Genomic DNA, 15,895 nt, shown 5'->3' with positions numbered 1-15,895 from the left:
ATTTTCTCCTCCTCTCCAATTCTGCCTTTCAAATAAGTAAATATAAAAATAATGTACAGCAGGTAGGAGGTTCTCGAATGCTGGCTGCAGGAGGGCGTGGGGGACACAGCGGCAAAGGGAACTGGTGCGCAGTGGGAGGAGCCTCTTGCAAGCAGGCGGAGGGCGAGCTTTCCGTGAGGCAGCAGGGACTCTCACGCACTCGGGTGCGGTGAACTCCACCTGTTCCTGAACACGCAAGACAGTCCAGACCACATCACAGCAAAGACAGAACTGCACAAGGAAGGCCAACAGATCCGAGTCTTCAGTGGATCACAGCTGACGATTCTGGAAAGCAAGTGGATTTGGAAGGGCCAGTGGAGACAACCTGGAGAATTGTGTAAGTGAGTTTAGAGCCAAGATGGATGACTTAAGAAAAAAAGACAAGCTGTGAGATAAGAGCAAGACCTGATGACGCTTCCCTTAGGCCTCACGAGGACGAAGACCCAGCGAAGGAGCAGCACAAAGAGGGGACTCAGAACGTGGCAGTGTCAGAGGTGGCCACATCTGGGCCAAGTCCCTGAAGCAAAGCGCCACCCACGCTCGGACCACAGCAGGGCAGGAGCTGCAGCCGAGTCTCAGGGCAGAGCAGAACTAACATCCCACATGGTCTCTCTGGGGCCTCTTCCTGCTAACTCTGCCTGCCTTTTACTTATTTTTAAAGATTTATTATTTCTTTGAAAGGCAATGTTACAGAGAGAGAGAAATGAATGAGAATGAAAATGAGAATGGATCGGTCTTCCATCTGCTGCTTCGCTTCCCAAATGGCCTCAATAGCTGGAGCTGAGCTGATTCAAAGCCAGGAGCCAGGAGCTTCTTCCAGGTCTCCCACATGGATCCAGGGGCCCAAGGCCTTGGCTCATCTTCTACTGCTTTCCCAGGCCATAGCAGAGAGCTGGATCAGAAGCGGAGCAACCAGGACTCGAACCAGTGCCCATATGGGATGCCAGCACTGCAGGTGCTGGCTTTATCTGCTACACCACAGCACCAGCCCCACTGCCCGCTTTTTAAATCAATCATTTAGGGACAGTGTTGTGATACAGCAGGTTAAACCACTGCCTGCTTCTGATCCAGCTCCCTGCTAATGGCCTCGGAAAGCAATGAACATGGCCCCTGCCACCCATATGGGAGACCCATATGAAGTTCCCGGCATCGGCATGGCCCAGCCCTGGCCATTAGGGCCATTTGGGGAGTGAACTAGCAGATACAGGATCTCTGCCTCTCCCCTTCCTCTCTGTAACTCTGCCTCCCAAAGAAATATTTTTCTAAAAAAGGTTTAGTAAATCAATGGTTTATTTAAAAGAGAGAGAGAGAGAGCTCCCATTTGCTGGTTCACTCTCCAGTGCCTATAATGGATAGGGTAGGGCTGGGACAAAGCCTAGAGCTAGGAACTCAAACCAAGTCTTCCGTGTGGGTGGCAGGGACCCAACCGCTTGACGCATCACTGCTGCCTCCCAGGGTCTGCACTAGAGGGAAGCTGGAGTCAGCAGCCAGAGGCAGATATGGGACCCAGGCACTGCCCCGTGGGCCTTCGGGGTTTTAACTGCTTGGCCAATGCCTGCTCCTGTGCCTGCTTTAAAGCATTAATCCCTTCAAGAGCTTGGGCAAGAAGAGCCCACACTGTGTCTGCAACTCTGAGAATGGGAAATGCAAATTACTTCCTAGAACTGACCGACCTCTCCCCCTCCCTGCAGCTCAGAGCGGGAGAGACACAGCGAGACACACGGTTCAAATCCGAACAAAACCCTCAATCGTTCGGCTAGTTATGCTGGCTGCCTCCCATGCCCCAGTCAGAGCTGTGCTATGGGGCCTCAGTGCCATCCCAAGTCCCTCAGTTGCTGCCTCTTAAAAAAAAAAAAAAATTGGGCCGGCGCCGTGGCTCACTAGGCTAATCCTCTGCCTTGTGGTGCCGGCACACCGGGTTCTAGTCCCGGTCGGGGCACCGATCCTGTCCCGGTTGCCCCTCTTCCAGGCCAGCTCTCTGCTGTGGCCAGGGAGTGCAGTGGAGGATGGCCCAAGTCCTTGGGCCCTGCACCCCATGGGAGACCAGGAGAAGCACCTGGCTCCTGCCATCGGATCAGCGCGGTGCGCCTACCGTGGCGGCCATTGGAGGGTGAACCAATGGCAAAAGAAGACCTTTCTCTCTCACTGTCCACTCTGCCTGTCAAAAATAAAAAAAAATAAAAAATAAAAAAAAAAATTGGCCAAGACAACCTCAGGCTCTAGGTTAGTTCTATACAAGTTCAAGGTGGAGGTAGCTTTCCTCCGCAGCGCTCGGACACCAGAACTCAGCACACCCAAAAGAGGAGAGAACTGTGTAGTCAGACAGGCTCAGCTCTGGGAGCTCAGGCCGGAAAGTAACGACGTCTCCCCCAGTGAAGAGAAGCATCTCTTATTAGGGCTGCACCGTGGCTACGTCATCCCCTCAAACACCATCGCGAGAACGCCTTTCCGAGTCGCTGTCCTCGACGGCGTCAGGAGGCTCGCCAGGTGGAGCTGGAGGCTTGCTTTAAATGAGAAGCTCCCTCTTGGGTCTGGAAGAGTGAACGCTCACTGTGTTTTACAAACCTACACAGTAGACCAGAATCACAGGCCTATCTGGGGGAGCGATGGCCGACAGCATCACGTGCCCGGAATGCTCGGCGCTGAAGACGTAACGAGGCAAACCTAGCAGCAGGGCAGAGAAATCTCCAGCTTGCAGGCTGAGGAACCGAAGTTCTCACGGCCGACCCCTGCGTCCATTCTATTGGTCACTGACCTTGGCAGCCAATATTCTGCAACAAAGGGCAGGCATCTGACCCAGCAGTTGGAAGGCCCACATCCTCTCCGATTCCCAGCTTCCTGCAAATGCTCACCTTGGGAGGCAGTGGACGATGGCTTAATAGTTGGGTTCCTGCCACCCACACACACAGGAGATGGACTGAGCTCCTGGCTTCCAGCTTTGGCGCCCTGGGCCGTTATAGGCACTTGGGGGAGTGAACTGATCGACGGGAACTTTGTTTCTCTAACTTTCAAATACAAAGGATAAAGATTTTAAAGTCTGTAACAAGGTCCAATTAGGAAAGCCCAAAGTCACCATCGTGGGTGGCACCTGATGCTCGGGATGATGTTGGCCCAAGGCACCTGTTTCAAGCCATCCAGGTGACGAAAGCCACTTCTGAAACCCTCTGCTCTGGGGACCACCTCACAGCTGCATCTCATCTGGACATGACAAGACCACCCCCACGAACAAGGCTGTCTGGGATGCAAGTTTGGAAGAGGCCAGTTTGCAACCAAGGGATGAAATGCTTTTGCTTCTGGGGAGCCCCAAGGCAGTGCCCAGCTCTGGGACCATGGCCAAGGGCACCACCTGCTCTTCCGTCACATCCTGGGAGGTGTGGCTGCAGGGAACCCTGGACACGGACTCAGGGCTTCAGATGTTTGCCCCCTTCCTCCCAGCCCAATATCCTACGGGAGGGCTGAAGCAGAGGAAGCTCAGCTTTGGCTCCGATAGGGGCCCCCTCTCTCCCTGAGGCATCTTTAGGGAGCTGGTTCAAAGTCACAGATTTAGCCAGAGCACTGCCCGTGGGGCCACTCTGCGGCAAACCCCGCCTGCCACCCGCAGGCTCCTCTAGACACAGCTCAGAACGCGCTTCCTCCCCTCACGCTGCTGCTTGTGGTGTCTGGGAGAGCTGGCTGCCCCCCGCCCCCCATTCATTACCAGCAGTCTGGGAAGTGCCAAGCCAGAGACTATGAGCCACGCACAAAATCAGTCAGTGCCTTTCTCTACAGGTTCTCCGAGATCCAAAGAAGCCACGCAGGGGATTTAGGCACAGGTCACCTCCTGGAGCCTCAGGCCAGCTCTACTGCTCCCCTGCCACAAGCAGAGACACCCCCCGCCCTGCCCTGGTGGCAGAGGCCCAGCCAAGGGACTGTGGCCATGCCCAACATCTCCCAAGGCTCCCGAGCTGCTCTTTCAATCATTTTGGGTGAGGAGATGCCAGGGAACATGCAATTCAATATTGGTGCTAAATCACTTTCCCTGGTTGGGGCATTTCAGGCCATTTTTGGTTTTTCTATACTTTCCCAGACCTGAGCTTTCGCTGTGCGCCATCTTGCATGAACCAAGAACCATTTTTAATTAAGACATGTCTTGTCATCCGAGAGTTGGCCCTGATCAAACACTATTCTTTGCATTTTAAAGTAATGCATGCTCACAGCTTTACAAATGTGAAGACTTTGGAAGGATATGGAACGTTAACTCCCAATGACCCCTTCCTCCAAATTAACCCACACAAGCCCACACCGCTCCATACATGCCCTGCCCACTGCACCAATCCCACGTCACAGAACTGGGTCCGGACAGCCACACGGCTCTGCCAGGCGGTTTCCCCACTTCCTCTGCACCCTGGTGATCGTTTGATGCCAATACGTTCAGAACCACATCACTGGCAGCCACGATTTCAAAGTAGGATTTGTCTCAGGGCCGGTGCTGTGGCACAAGGAGCTGAGCTGCCACCTCCAACACTGGCATCCCATATCGGAGTATGGGCTGGAGTCCCTGCTGATGGACCTGGAAAAGCAGTGAAGATGGCCCAAGTCCTGGGGCCCCTGCTGCTCACATGGGAAACCCAGAGAGAACTCCGGGGTCCTGGCTTCCCAGCATGGGGCACTCTGGGGAGTGAGCCAGCAGGTAGAAGATAGAAACCCTCTTTCCCTTTCAAATAAAAGCACATAGTTTAATCTTTTTTAAGAATAATAAGTTGGATTTGCTTCAAGCTAAAGCCACACATGGGTGTAGCACCTGGGCACAGAATGGGGCAGCCTGGGAGGGGGCAGGACCCACTGGCCGTTCTCCAGCTCTCTGAGGGGATTTAGTGACATAGACAGGACATCCCTGAGAGTTGCAGAGCCCAGATTCCGTGCTGGGGAGTACACAGGATTCCCGGGAGCCCACCAAGGGAGGCAGGGGCCCAGGTCTTCCAGCCAGGCCACCTCCAAGGTTAGGGAAGGGCACTTAATCCAGGGGTCAGTCCCCACAGGTGAGAGCGCCCTGAGAGGTGCCTCAGGGAGGGGGAACATAGCCACAGGCTCCCTGGATGTCCAGGCCAGGGCGAGGGAGGCTAGACTCACTCGGGCCCCCTGCAAGCCTGCGGGCCTGGGAGCAGCAGAGCCGATGGACACCCAGCAACTGCCTCTTCTGCCCTATTCACCACGGGCCGCTGAGCACAGGGTCCGTACGTCAAGGCCAATTTCTACAGGCCAGACCGCAGCCAGCTTGTTGGGGCTGTCCCCCCACCTGCGGGGAGAGCTCTGAACGGTGCCTCCACTGTGGAAGGCAAGGCCATGGCAGCCTCCAAACAGCGGCCCAGCTCACACCCTGAACAGGAGCAGTCAGCTCCCAGACAGGGGGATCGACAGCCACACCAGGCGCCCCAGCACCCACACGCACAGGGACGAGCCACGACGCAGCCTCACTTACCTGGCAGAGAACCGTGGCCTCCCGCCCCCACGTCAGCCTTAAATGCAGGTGTTTCGCAGCATTGCCCCTCCCCCGCCTGGCTGGTTTCTGACTCAAGTGCACGGCCCTTAGCCTGGATGCTCATAGGAACCACCTGGGGAGCCCTGACCACCTGGGTAGAGACAAGCGGCCCAGGTCTCCAGGTGAGTCTCACCTCAGGACAATGCCCAGGTGAGCCCTTGGAGGCACACGCACCCTGGGCCTCCTCAGCTGTAGCCGTTTGAGGCCTCGGATAAACTATCAGAAGGTGAGAGGGGGTGGGGGCTTCAACTTCCAGGGAAGCATCTGTATTTAGCATGGTTAAAGGCCCCGGGGCCGGGCAGCGGGTTAAGCTGCACCCTCCATGCCCACAGCCCATATCAGTGCACCAGCTGAGTCCTGGCTGCTCCACTTCCTGTCCGGCTCCCTGCTAGTGCACCTGGGAAAGCAGCAATGGTCCAAGTGCTTGGGCCCTGCCACCCACCTGGAGACCTGCATGGAGTTCCTGGCTTCAGCCTGGACCAACCCCCCACCACCAACCCTTTCTCTCTGTTGCTCTGTCTTTTTAAAAATTAATCTTTTTTTTTTTTTTTTTTTTTTGGACAGGCAGAGTGGAAAGTGAAAGAGAGAGACAGAGAGAAAGGTCTTCCTTTTCCGTTGGTTTACCCCACAATGGCTGCTGCGGCCGGCACACCACGCTGATCCGAAGGCAGGAGCCAGGTGCTTCTCCTGGTCTCCCATGGGGTGCAGGGCCCAAGGACTTGGGCCATCCTCCACTGCACTCCCTGGCCACAGCAGAGAGCTGGCCTGGAAGAGGGGTAACGGGATAGAATCCGGCGCCCCGACCAGGACTAGAACCCGGTGTGCCGGCGCCGCAGGCGGAGGATTAGCCTGTTGAGCTACAGCGCCGGCCTAAAATTAAATTAATCTTAAAAGGAAAAAAAAAAAAAAAAGCCCCTGAGACCTGGCCAGGTTGAGTGGCCGCTTCTTCAAATTGGGCATTGGGCTCAAAACCCCCCAGGCAGGTGAGGATACTGGGCGGCGGCGAGATCTGTTTCATAGAGAAACAGAAATGAGAACAAAACTTTAGGTATTTCACCAACAACTATTTCAAGTCCTTCCTGTGTGCCAGGCCCCCACAATGCAAAAGTGAACCAACTACCTGGTCCCAGCCAGGGACAGAGATGGACCTCCTAGCCAAGAGACAGCAAGACAGCAAACGGGCAGGCAACAGGGGAAGTCAGGGAGGGCTTCCCAGAGGAGGTGATGCCTAAGCCAAGTCCTTAGTAAAAGTGTGAATTAGCAAATGACAAACCGTGAGGGAAAAGACGACGCTCCAAGGGCCGGGGGCTTAAGCTACTGCCTGTGACACCAGCGCCTCATATAGGAGTGCCTGTTTAAGCATTGGCTGCTCCACGTCTGATCCAGCTCCCTGCTAAGGCACCTGGGAGAGCAGCGGAAGACGGCCGAAGCGCTTGTCCATGTGAGAGACCCTAATGGAGTTCTAGGCTCTTGGCATCGGCCTGGCCCAGCCCCACCCATTACAGCCAATGTGGGGGAGTCCGCCAGTGAACAGAAGATCTCTCTGTCCCTCTCTCTCCCTCTCCAACTCTGCCTTTCAAATAAATAAACCTTTAAAGAAATAAAAAGATGTTCCAAGCAGAGGGAATGGAAGCAAGAAAAATGGCCATGGTTTCCCTTAGAAAAAGAGGCTCTTCGTGTTGCTAAGGAGATGAGGGGGCCAGGTGTGGGGACAAAGATGGCCGGGTGTGCAGGGCAGAGACAGCGGGGTGTGTCCCCACCGGTCCAGGAGATAAGGGGTCGCACTGTCTACGGGGGATTTATAATCGGTACCAAAGCCGACGAAGGGTCCGCCGGCTATCTATGAACACCGAAATCGAGGCGCGCCATCAGGGAGCTGCGGGCCGGGCAGCGCCCACGCCACCTTGCTCCAAAGTCCGTGGCAGCGTTTGGACCCCTCCCGGGAGCAAGCGCTGTGCGCCTGTCTGCACTGTCGTGACTGCGGATGATCCACAAGAGCGACAGGACACAGCACACACGGATGGCCCCCATGCCCAGCTCGGCGCGGGTCCGGGTCTGCTCCCTTTTCTGTGCCTTCTTTATTTTGTATTTGTTGCGTTTTGAGGGTCTGTCTGAGAGGAAATCTCAGATGTATTGTTTCACCGCTAAACGCTTCTCCAGCAGAGAGCTAAAGCCGAAACACTCTGATCAGACCAAATAAAACCAAGTCAGACGTCCCTCTGCTCGCTGTGGGGTTACATCCTGATGAACCACTGCCAGTTCATTCCTGGGGCCGGCGCTGTGGCATAGTGGGTACAGCCACCGGCTGCAGTGCCGGCATTCCACATGGGCGCCAGTTCGAGTCCTGGCTGTGCCACTTCCGATCCAGCTCTCTGCTATGGCCCGGGAAGGCAGTGGAGGATGGCCCGAGTCCTTGGGCCCCTGCACCTGCATGGGAGACCAGGAAGAAGCTCCTGGCTCCTGGCTCCAGCTTGGCCCAGCTCTAGCTGTTGTGGCCATTTTGGGGAATAAACCAGCAGATGGAGTATCTCTCTCTCTTTCTGCCTCTCTGTAACTCTGCCTTTTACTAAGAGTTATTTATTTGAAAGGCAGAATGGCACAGAGAGAGGGAGAGATAGACACAGAGAGAGAGAAATCTTCCATCCACTGGTTCACTCCACAGTTGGCCACAATGGCTGGGACTGTGCCGAGCCAAAGCCAGGAGTCCAGAGTACCATCTGGGTCTCCCACAAGGGTGGCAGGGACCCAAGCACTTGGACCATCTTTTGCTGATTTCCTAGGCACGTTAGCGGAGAACTGGATCAGAAGCAGAGCAGCTGGGATTCAAACAGGTGCTCCAACGTGGGACATGGGTCACAAGCAGCAGCATAACCCACTGTGCCACAACACCAGCCCCACAATGCATTTTTTTTTTTAAAGATTTATTTATTTATTTGAAAGTCAGAGTTACACAGAGAAAGAAGGAAAGGCAGAGAGAGAGAGGTCTTCTATCCACTGATTCACTCCCCAGTTGGCCACAACGGCTGGAGCTGGACCGATCTGGAGCCAGGAGCCAGGAGCCAGGAGCCTCTTCCCACTTCACAGAGCAGCAGACTAAGGGGGCGCCCATCAGCGTGACCTGCCCAGGACTTTGTGAGTGTGTTCTCACGCTGACTCTGTTGCCGGACGCAGAGACCGGGCCTCCCTCCTGCCCTCCTGCCTTCCTTTTAGAAGTTATTTTATTTATAGCCGGCGCCACGGCTCATTAGGCTAATCCTCCGCCTTGCGGCACCGGCACACCAGGTTCTAGTCCCGGTCAGGGCACTGGATTCTGTCCCGGTTGCCCCTCTTCCAGGCCAGCTCTTTGCTGTGGTCAGGGAGTGCAGTGGAGGATGGCCCAAGTGCTTGGGCCCTGCATCCCATGGGAGACCAGGAGAAGCACCTGGCTCCTGCCATCAGATCGATGCGGTGCGCCGGCCGCAGCGCGCCAGCCGCGGCGGCCATTGGAGGGTGAACCAATGGCAAAAAGGAAGACCTTTCTCTCTGTCTCTCTCACTGTCCACTCTGCCTGTCAAAAAATAAATAAATAAATAAATAAAAATTGAAAAAAAAGAAGTTATTTTATTTATTTGAAGTGCAGAGTTACAGATAGGAAGAAACAGAGAGAGAGAGAGAGAGGGAGAGAGAGAGAGATCGACCTTCTATCCACTGGTTCACTCCTCAAATGACTGCAACAGCCAGCGCTGGGCCAGGACAAAGCCAGGAGTCTGGAACTCCACCCCAGTCTCCCACGTGGGTGGCAGGGGCCCACGCAATTGGGCCACGTTCTGCTGCTGCTTCCCCGGGCGCTTTAGCAGGGACTTGAACCAGCGCGTCGGTACGCTATGTTAGTGCCACAAAGGCAGCGCCAGCCCTGCCCCTGCCTTTTCTGAGACCCTGGTTACATGCACACCAAACTTACCACGTGGGCCACTTTCAAGTGTACGTTTCCGTGGCATCAAGCATATCACACTGTGGTGCCACCGCCCGTTTCCAGAACTTTCTCATCTCCCCAAACCGCACCCATTAAACATTCCCTTCTGGCTCCCCCAGTGCACAGCAGCCTGTCTCGGTCTCCACACAGCAGACCCCTGCTGGGACCTCCTGTACCTGGGACCCACGCACTCTGCGCTTCTTTCACTGCACGGTGTCTTCATGGTGTCTACGCCCGCCCATGTCAGAGCACGCGTAGGATTCCCTGCCGTCTGATTCCTTTCTCTAAAACAAAAACGGTTTTCTTGCTTGTGTCATGCCCAGCATGGCGCCATGTGGGCACAGTCCTCCCCCGCAGGAGCGGCGAGTGGCGCTGACTCCATTGGCGCTGCCACAGCAGGGTGTACGAGGCAGCCTGTGGCCCGCTCGGTTCACGTTCCTGCCCTGTCCATGTACCCCCCTGGCCGAGTACTCCGGCCACTCCAACTTGGTACACCAGAGGTTGCTAATACATAAACACTCATTTATAATGTTATTAATATAAAAAGAGGTTTAATGGGGTGAGCATTTGGCACAGCAGTTAAGCTGCAGCTTGGGACACCAGCGTCCTCTGTTGGAGTGCGTGGCTTTGAGTCCCGGCTCTGGTCCTGATTCCTGCTGATACACACCCTGCGAGCAGCAGGTGACGGCTTAGTATCTGAGTCCCTGCCACCCACCTGGAGACCCGGATGAGTTCCTAGATTCTGGCTTCAGCCTGACTTTGCCCTACCTGTTGTAGTCATGTAGGGTGTGTGAACCAGTGGATGGGAGTGTTCTCTCTCTCTCTCTCTCTCTCTCTCTCTCTCTGTTGCTCTGCTTTTAAATAAATAAATAAATCTAAAATAAAAAACAATACAAGAACTTTCTTACGAACTCAGATCACAGCGTTCTTGAGGGGACTCAGGAGAGAGAGAGGGAGATGGAGAGACGGATTTCATCTGCTGGTTCACTCCCTAAATGGCTGTAACAGCTGGGGCTGGGTCAGGCCAAAGCCTGGAGCTTGGAACTCCAACCGGGTCTCCCATGTGGGTGCAGGGGCCCAAGCACTTGGACCACCTTCCTCTGCTTTCCCAGGCACATCAGCAGGGAGCTGGGTTGGAAGTGGAGCAGCCGGCACTTCATGTGGTGCCCACGGGGAGGCTGGCATTGCAGGCCGTGGCTTCATTGGCTCTGCTTCAGCGCCGGCCCCTCTCCCAGCTTTCTCACCTACCTAACTGCCCAAGCCGCTCCTTTGCTGGGGCATGGGGCAGTCTATAACAAGAGCTGCTGAAAAGCAGAAGCACAGATCACACCCGGTGTCCAGGGTCAAGTGTGGCTTTCTCCTAATACCCTCTGACCTCAGGAGCCAGGTCATGGACAAGGCTCCATGGTGGGGGGCAGGAGTGGGCGCCTGCTCCATGCTGGTCTCTGAGGCGCAGGACTAAGCCAGACATGGCCGCTGCTTAGAACTTACGGCCAGCCGGGCTGCAGCACCTGGTCTACGTGAGGAGTCACCTGGGTCCTTCTGTCCACTGCGACAAGAACCTCATGAGATTGGATCAGTCAGCTCTCCATATCCACGTGTTCTACAGCCAAAGATTCAGCCAGCTATGGGTTAAAATCTCTCTCTCTCTCTCTGCCTCTGCCTCTCCATCACTCTGCCTTCCAAATAAACAAATCAATTATTTAGTTAATAGAAAGGCACAGTGACAGAGGTTCACCCTCCAAATGTCTGCAATAACCAGGTCTTATCCAGTCCAAAGCCAGGAACCCAGAATTCCACCTGCGTCTCCCACTTGGGTGACAGAGGCCCAAGTACTTCAGCCGTCCTCCACGGCTTTCCCAGGCGCATTAGCAGGGATCTGGATGAGAAGTGGAGCAGCCGGGCCTTGATCTGGCCCTCTGATGTGGGATGTTGGCATTGCAAGTGGCAGTTCAGCCCACTGTGTGGTGGCACCTGCCTCACCATACCATGTTACATCCAGGGACTCAAACATCTGTGCATGTCACTATCTGTGGGACAGTCCTGGACCCAGGCCCCTCCAGATAGCAAGGGATGACAGAAATGCAATGGCTCACAACTCACAGTGAGCAGCTAGGCTAGGGTTCTAGAACTCAGGGCTCTAACTAGGACGGTCTGGTGCTGCGACAGACCATGGCCTGGCACAGTGCCGGTCGCCTCTGCCACGGTGGTCACTGTGCCTGGAACACCCCTCCACTCCTCGCTGGCGACTGTACCCCCCACACCCCACCGAGCCAGCGGCTCCCTCTGCGCTGCCCCTCTAAGCCCCCCGTGCTTCCACGGTTGTATTCTTTATGCTTGTTGCAGCCTCCTTACCTGCCTGTTGGCCTCGCTGTTGGGACAGTCACACCTGTACCATGGGAGCCTGCACGCAGCAGGTGATGGCTTCTTTAGTACTTTTATCTTAAAACTTTAAATTTACTTATTTGAAAGACAGAGAGGGAGGGAAAGCCAGAGAAGAAGAGGATCTTCCATCCACAGGTTCACACCCCTCACCCCAAATGCCCAGGTAGGCTGAAGCCAAGAGCCTGGAGCTCCAGCTGGGCCTATGAGGATGGCATGGACCCAAACCCTCAGGCCATCGGCTGATGCCTCCCAAGGCACACATTAGCTAGGAGCTGGTTTGGAAACCAAGGACTTGAGACTCAAACCAGGCATCCTGATATGGGACGAGGGTGTCCCAAGCAGTGGCTTAACTGTCACACCAAATACTCATCCAGCATTTTGAAAATTGAGTGGAGGGGCTGGCGCTGTGGCATAGCGGGTAAAGCCGCCTTCGGCAGTGCCGGCATCCCATATGGGTGCAGTTCAAGTCCTGGCTGCTCCACTTCTGATCCAGCTCTCTGCTACTGGGAAAGCCATAGAAGATGGCCCAAGTGGTTGGGCCCCTGCACCTACATGGGAGACCCAGAAGAAGCTCCTGGCTCCTGGATTCAGATTGGCATAGCTGCAGCCATTGTGGCCAATTGGGGAGTGAACCAGCAGATGGAAGACCTCTCTCTCTTGCTCTCCTCTCTCTGTGTAACTCTGATTTTCAAATAAATAAATCTTGAAAAAAAAAAAGAAAGAAAGAAATCGATGGGAGACTCCGACAGGCCAGGACCAAGGTAGGCCATTGCAAGTTTCTTCAGAGACACAAAGCACTGTGAGAATCCAAGAGAGATGGGAGAAATGAGAGGCTGTGTGTATGCATGTGTGTGTGTGCCCGCCCTGTTGGGCTGACGTCAGGAGTCTGTCCACAGGGAAGGGGGATGTACGGGGATGGATGACCTTGGCAGATGCATGGACACTGGGCACGCAAGAGGACACGGCAGAGGAGTGAGAAAGCGGGCCAGTGTGGTCAACTCACGGCCATGCCAGAGGGTCCTCCTGGCCTTCAACTCCCACAGGGTGGGCTGTGGGGAGCAGCGGGTGGGCTGATGCCAAAGAGGACAGTGATCACTGGAGAGGTGCGTGGGATGGGCTGCGTGAAATCATCATTTCATGAATTTAACCTTCTCTTCATCAAGCCCTGAGCATGGAGCGGAGGACACAGCACCCAGGGCTCCTGGAGCGGACGATCTGCTGATAGGATCCTGACCAGGCTGCAGCAAAGGAGCCTGGGGTGGGGTGGGACGGGATCTGGCAGCTCAGCCTGAAGCTTTCTGCGTGGTCCCGGGGAGGGGAGACATGGGAACTGGAAAGTGGCTCCCTTCCCACGGAGCCTGGGTCGCGCCCTAAGAAAACAGAAATGTGAGAACCCTGGGACATGCTTTCCCCAGTTGGGATGGTGGTGATGGGTCCTGGTTTCCATCACTCCAGGCCACCCTGGTCTTTCTCGACCGAGAAGCCGGAAGAGGCAGACTCGATTCCTTTGCCCAGACTGACCTCACCAAGCATCGTGATGGAGAGCTGGGTCGTTGACGTTCCTGCTTTGCAGCCTTTAGCCAAGATGAGCGATCCACGGCCCCCACTCTCCCTCGGGCTGCATCCTGACGCAGAGGGGCCTGGAAGGGTGAAGAGGCACCTGGGAGACTTGTGACCCAGCATCACCTGACATCAGTGAGCGCCGACCCCTGCAGGGCACCTCCTGTGTCCTAGGAGAGTGTTTTCTCTCACTGAAGTAGTGTTTGTGAGATGGGTGTGTGTTAGCCCATGCTCTGCTGCGGTAACAGTATCAGGGCAGGATGATTTAAAAAGGAAAGGAGAGGCCGCTGTGTGGCTCAGCAGAGTAAGCCGCTGCTTGAGACTCCGGCATTCCATATTAGAGCGCAGGTTCGAGTCCTGACTGCTCTACTTCTGATCCAGGCTCCTGCTAATCTGTCTGGGGAAGCAGCCGGAGCACTTGGACCCTGCACCCATGTGGCAGACCCAGATGGAGTTCCAGGCTCCTGGCTTCAGCCTGGCCCAGCCCTGGCTGTTGTAGCCATTTGGGGACTGAATCAATAGATAGAAGCTCTCTTCTCTCTCTCTCCCCCTCTGTCACAGCCTCTCTATTAATCTACCTCTCAAATAAATAAACAAATCTTTAAAAATACATTAAAAGGACATGGGTTTATTTTGGATCACAGTTGGGAAGGTCATGAGAACAGCATTTTCTCGGCTTCTGGTGAGGGCCTCCTGCTGCTTCGACTCATGGCAGAAAGCAGAAAGGCAAGGGCCAGGCAAGCTGGTGAAAAGCTACAGAAAAGGAAAAGGGAGCTGAGCCCCCGTGACAGCTGACGCCTTCCTCAAGAAGAGCATCAGCCCATTCATGAGGGATCCACCCGACCCAACACACCCCACAGAGCAACCAAGGGCCCAGTACAAGAACTTCTGGGGGGCACTCAAGCCACTGCTGTGCCCACATTGTATATGGGGTAACTGAGGTACCAGATTAAACCATGTGCCCTGGAGCAAGCTGCAGAGCCAAGGTTGAGGAGAGGGCAATGGCCCTCACTTCTGTACCACGAGTCTCCCTGTTCCATGAGCCATATGTGTCCAGAGTATCACTTTCTCTCCCCTCACCCCAGGTTTATTTATTTATTTCAAAGGCACAGTTGCAGAGAATCAGAGGCAGAGAGAGAGAGAGAGAGAGAGAGAGAGAGAGAGAGAGAGATCTTTCAATCGCTGATTCTCCATGGCCACAACAACCAGAGCTGGGCTGATCCGAAGCCAGGAGCCAGGAGCTTCTTCAGGGTCTCCCACACAGGTGCAGGTTCCCCAACTTTTACTGCTTTCCTAGCCCATAGTAGAGAGCTGAATTGGAAGTGGGGCAGAGGAGTCTCAAACCAGGACCCATGTGGGATGCCGGCACTGCAGCGGCTTTACCCGCTGTGCCACAGGGCAGGTCCCTGGAGCATGACTTTTTAAAAATTATCTTTAAAGGGGCCGGCACTGTGGCATAGCAGGTAAAGCTGACACTGCCGCCTACAGTGCCGATATCCCATTTGGGCGCCAGTTCGAGTCCCGGCTGCTCCACTTCCGATCCAGCTCTCTGCTATGGCCTGGGAAAGCGGTAGAAGATGGTCCAAATCCTTGGGCCCCTGCAGCCATGTGGGAGACCCGGAAGAAGCTCCTGGCTCCTGGCTTCTGATCAACACAGCTTCGGCCATTGTGGCCATCTGGGAAGTGGACCAACGGATGGAAAACCTCTCTTTCTCTCTGCCTAACTTTCAAATAAATAAATACATCTTTAAAAAAATAATCTTTAATCGTTTCTTGGCCTTTTGGCTAAGATCAAGTGTAAAAAAAATAATCTTTAAAAGCATATTTGTATTAATTTGAGAGGGAAGGAGGGAGGGAGAGAGAGAGAGAGAGGAATATCTCCCATCCTTTGGTTCATTCCCAAATGCCCACAACAGCTGGGGCTGGACCAGGCCAAAGCCAGGAGCGAGGAACTGCATCCAGGTCTCCCACACGGGGGGCATCCCTTGCTGTCCCCCGGGGTGTACATTAGCAGGAAGCTGGAATAGGGAATAGAGCCGGGACCAAATCCAGAGACTCCTATCAGGAATGTGGGCATCCCAAACAGCACTGTAGGATGTGCCCTGACATCCACTACTCCATCTGTTTTTTGCAGACTGTCCCACAAGGCAGGCCCTAAAGACACCGTGTGATGTCCTCACAGTGCAGAACAGGGCCAAGGTTCACTCCAGCCCAGCCCCAGGCCCTGGGAGGAGCGCCACACAGTGCCAGCTGCCCAACGGAGCTGGGCTGAGAAGCCACCTGGGTTTTCCCAGGGCCTGGCTTTGTCTGCCCTTGAGAGACGTGGAAAGTAACGCGCCTCCCTCTTTGGAAAATACAAAGTAAAATTCTCCACAAGGGGATTGATGCCAGGGTGCACGGGCTGAAAAATTCAACAGGTTGTTGGGAATATTCTCAAGATA

At 54.8% G+C, this 15,895-nt stretch overlaps 1 pseudogene; it reads left to right on the top strand.

The window, feature by feature from the left end:
* Positions 1 to 15,219: 15,219 nt before the first annotated feature.
* LOC133751117 (U2 spliceosomal RNA) lies at positions 15,220 to 15,390 on the top strand (annotated as a pseudogene).
* The last annotated feature ends 505 nt before the right edge of the window (positions 15,391 to 15,895 follow it).

The sequence above is a fragment of the Lepus europaeus genome, chromosome 21 (genome assembly GCF_033115175.1).
Source record: "Lepus europaeus isolate LE1 chromosome 21, mLepTim1.pri, whole genome shotgun sequence".
NCBI classification, from domain to species: Eukaryota; Metazoa; Chordata; class Mammalia; order Lagomorpha; family Leporidae; genus Lepus; species Lepus europaeus.
The sequence above is the reverse complement of the archived record's forward strand: the minus strand, read 5'-3'. Positions and strand labels throughout refer to the sequence as shown.